Source organism: Neovison vison, chromosome X (assembly GCF_020171115.1).
Source record: "Neovison vison isolate M4711 chromosome X, ASM_NN_V1, whole genome shotgun sequence".
Classification (NCBI taxonomy): Eukaryota; Metazoa; Chordata; class Mammalia; order Carnivora; family Mustelidae; genus Neogale; species Neogale vison.
In genome coordinates, this window is record NC_058105.1 from 68,372,119 (window position 1) to 68,376,773 (window position 4,655).

At 39.2% G+C, this 4,655-nt stretch overlaps 1 pseudogene; it reads right to left on the reverse strand.

The window, feature by feature from the left end:
• Positions 1-3,549: 3,549 nt before the first annotated feature.
• On the reverse strand, positions 3,550-4,274 carry LOC122897114 (annotated as a pseudogene).
• Positions 4,275-4,655: the final 381 nt, after the last annotated feature.

Here is a 4,655-nt window from a genome sequence, read left to right on the forward strand (position 1 = left end):
TTGACTGTTTCCTTTGCTGTGCAGAAGCTTTTGATTTTTGAAGGTTCAACACAGGGGGGAAACAATCCATTTCCATTTCTCTCTCTCTCTCTCTCTCTCTCTCACACACACACACACACACATACACACACACACAATTTAAAATTTCTGGTAAGAGCTTCTAGTCAGGCTCTCATCCTTAGGCCAAGGAACTTATGCCTAGGATTAGAACAACATTTTTTAAAAGATTTTTCTTTTTTATTCAACAGAGAGAGATCACAAGTAGGCAGAGAGTCAGGCAGAGAGAGAGAGGGAAGCAGGCTCCCTGATGTGCAGAGAGCCCGATGCGGGGCTCGATCCAAGGACCCTGAGATCATGATCTGAGCCGAAGGCAGAGGCTTAACCCACTGAGCCACCCAGGTGCCCCTGAAACAACATTTATAAATCACATTCATTGCCAGTATCCCACCATTATAAGAAAGAAACTGGAAAATGGCGAGGGTCGGGGTGCAATTTCATAAGTCATATGAACTGCACAGAGATATCAAAATGGATTCACCACAATGGCCAGGCAGGTTTTTTCTCGGTTTTTATTAAAATTCTAGTTAGTAAAAAATAATAATAATAAAATAAAGTAGAATTCCAGTTAGTTAATACACAGTGTACTATTATATTCAGGTGTACAATAAAGTGATTTGACAGTTCTGTACAATACCTGGTGCTCATCACAATAAATATACTCCTTAATCCCCATCACCTCCATCATCCACTCCCCCATTTCCACCTGCCTTCCTTCTGGTAACAAACAGTTTTCTATAGCTAAAACTCTGTTTCTTGGTTTGAATCACTCTTCCCCCCCCTTTGCTAGTTTGTTTTGTTTCTTTCTTAAATTCAACATATGGGTGAAATCAGATAATATTTTCCTTTCTCTGACTCACTTATCTCGTTTAGCATTATACTTTCTAGGTCCATCCATGTCATTGCAAATGTCAAGATTTCATTCTTTTTTTATGGCTCAATAACATTCCTCTGTGTGTGTGTGTGTGTGTGTGTGTCCCCCACATCTTCTTTAGCCATTAATCAGTCAGTGGACACTTGAACTGTTTCCATTATTTGGTTATTGTCAATAGTGCTGCTATAAACATCAGGGTACATGTTTCACTTTGAATTAGTATTTCTGTATTCTTTGGATAAATGCCTAGTATTGCGGTTGCTAGATCATAAAGTAGTTCTACTTTTAACATTTTGAGGAAACTCCATACTGTCTTCCAGAGTGGCTGCACCAGTTTGGATTCCCACCATCAGTGAATGAAGGATCCACTTTATCCACATCCTTGCCAGCACTTACTGTTCCTTGTGTTATTCATTTTAACCATTCTCACAGGTGTAAGGTGATATCTCATTGTAGTTTTGAATAGTATTTTCCTGGTGGTAAGTGATATTGAGCATCTTTTCATATGTCTGTTAGTCATCTGTATGTCTTCTTTGGAAAAACGTATATTTCTGATTTCTGCCTGTTTGTTATTATATTATTCGTTTTCTGGGTGTTGAGTTTTTATATGTTCTTTATAGATTTTTGGATAGTAACCCTTTATCAGATATGCCATTTGCAAATTTTTTCTCCCATTCCTTACGTTGTCTGTTTTGTGGATTATTTCCTCTGCTGTGAAGATTTTTATATTGATATAGTCCCAATAGTTTATTTCAGTTTTCCTTTCCTTGACTCAGGAGACATATCTAGAAAAACATTACTATGTCAGATGTCAAAGAGGTTACTGTCAGTGTTCTCCTTTAAGACTTTAATGGTTTCCTGTCTCACATTTAGGTCTTCAGTCCATTTTGAATTTATTTTTGCTTTTATAATGAAGAGGCCCAGTTTTATTCTTTTGCATGTTGCTGTCCAGTTTTCCCAACACCATTTGTTGATGAGACTGTCTCTTTCCCATTGGATATTCATTCCTGCTTTGTTGAAGATTGATTGGCCAAATAGTTGTCGGTTCATTTATGGGCTTTCTATTTTGTTTCATTGATCTATGTGTCTATTTCTGTGTCAGTACCATACTGGTTTTGATCACTATGGCTTTGTAATAGAGCTTGAAGTCCAGAATGGTGATGCCTCCAGCTTTGTTTTTCTCTTATCAAGTTTGCTTTGGCTATTCAGGGTCTTTTGTGGTTCCATACAAATTTTAGGTTTGTTCTAGCTCTGTGAAAAATGCTGTTGGTATTTTGATAAGGATTGCATTAAATGTGTAGATTGCTTTGGGTAGTATAGACATTTTAACAATATTTGTTCTTTCAATCCATGAGTATGGAATGTGTTTCCACTTCTTTGCATCATCTTCAATTTCCTTCATTAGTGTTTTATAGTTTTCAGAGTACAGGTCTTTCACCTCTTTGGTTAGATTTATTACTAGGTATGGTGAAGCAGTTTTATTACAGAACCAGAGAATATACATCTGAAACAAACTATAAAAGGCTCTATTTCCTTAGAAACTTCTCTCAGCTTTTAGTCCCCTAAGAGTGAAGAAGACAGATCCAAACACAAGAGAAAATTCAAGTAGTGAAATAAAACGACTAGAAGCCTCTTCAGTGTGTTGAGTCAAATAAAAATGTGATTAGGCCTGTCACATAGAAATCATTATTTTAAAAATGTTAGCTATTATTGTAATCAGAAGAGGCTGGATGCAATGGGACTCTGAGCAAAAGAGACAGACTAATCTTTGCAGATAGTTCCTTCAAAGACACAAAGGAGCCACTCCATAGTGGAATATATCTTAATAAGAACCAAGATTTGGGTCTGCCTCGTACAGAACTCTCCTCCCTATATGGAGCTAACTGACACTGACACTGACAAATTCTTGAATTTGGTTACTACTTTTTGAAGATAATATGTGAACTTCCCTTTTGTTATGACAACACAACAATTACCTCAGTCTTGTTACAGTTGAATCCAAGACAACCCACTCCACCCCCAATGAATCCCATTCTGAAGTAATTTCTACTTTAGAATAAGCCTAATTGAACTTGTAAGGCTCCTGGTATCCTTGATTATGTTTAGAAGATATGTAGTATACTTTATGGAAATGTGGGAAGCCCTCAAATATTATAAGCACACACACTCTCCAAGTTTTCTACGTTTTGCCAATCTTCCTCTCTTGTTATTTTTTTTTCTAGGTTAGCATCATTTATTAAGTAATCTCAGCTGTTGTAGCTGCTTCTTGTCAGCCTGTTCTTAAAATATAAAATGCAGGGCACCTGGGTGGTACAGTTGGTTAAGCACTTGGCTTCCACTCAGGTTGTGATATCAAGGTCGTGAGATCGAGCTCTGCCTTGAGCTCCATGCTCAGCATTGAATCTGCTTAAGGTTCTCTCTCCTTTTCCTTTTGCCCCTCATGATTGTGCATGTTCTTTCTCTCTCTCTCTCAAATAAATAAATAAATCTTTAAAGAAAAATTCCTCTTGTCCAGGACAGCACACCAGGCAGAGGGATCTTCCAGGCAGCACACCAACAAAACAAGACACTCTGATGTTGCCAGCTTCAATGATGGTGCCATCCAGAGAGGGAGAAGGTCATGGCACATTCAACTGTAGCTTACAGAGGTTTTGAAAAAGGACCCTTTGGGGGCCCAGCCTGCCTGACATTTCGATGCTGCCAGTGTGGGTTTTGTACTCCATAATGGTGTTGGGAGGTAGGTTAAGCGCTCGCCAAATCATTTCCTGGATTTGGACTGTGGTTGCTTGGTCATTGGCAGTCTTACTCCATATTGAAATAATGTCCTTCTGAAACTGGACAGAGACCGCAACCCCACAGATCTCCTCCTAAACCATGAACTGTTCCTCCAGCATGTCCAGGATAAGATTCTTACAGCAATGAGATGCCAAGCCTTTCTGGAACCAAATAATCCACTTGCCACCATTTTTTTTGCATCATCTTCCCAAATAGATTTATTTCCTTCTTTGAAGAAATGAAAGTCCTTGTGGCCTTTCAGGTCCCCAGGACCTACCATGTGACTGTAAAACCTCCAGAACTGCTCTTCAAAGGCAAAGGGTGCCAATCTGTTTGATATTTTATTCACAACTCTGTGAGCTGGTGAGACATCCTGGGTTCTTCTGGCATATCAGAAAGTATTGCTGTACTGCAGGAGATGCTCTGCTGGTCCAGGGGCAACAGCCTTCATCTTACTGCTGCCCTGACTCCTGTCTCTTTATGTTTTTTCCTTCTCTGTGTTGTTTACTTCATTGAGATCATGGTCCCCACTGTCATTATCTTTCAGTGCACTGAACTTGTTGTTCATCCTCTCACCACTGCCATCACCACTGCCTCACAGAGTGACTTCCACTCTGCTGGGCCCTCTTCTGTTAATTCTTGATAATTTCAGTTTGAGAGGCATTTTCTGACTTTATCTCCAAACACTCCCATTTGGGGGCATGTGACCTCCTCTGGGTTGTGGGGGTCACATCATATACACATGTAGGAAATAATATGAATAATGGGGTGAATCCTTCTACTATTCCACTCAGTGAATCTAAGTCTTTGAGTGAATGAGAGTTGAGAGACTTGAATTTGCTCTTCACTTAGGTGATCTCAGTTTCTGTGTGCTTCTCACAGTGTGAGAGTGTGTTCTAGTGTTTAAACACGTATTTTTCATTCAATGGGGACCCTAAACATAAGCCAG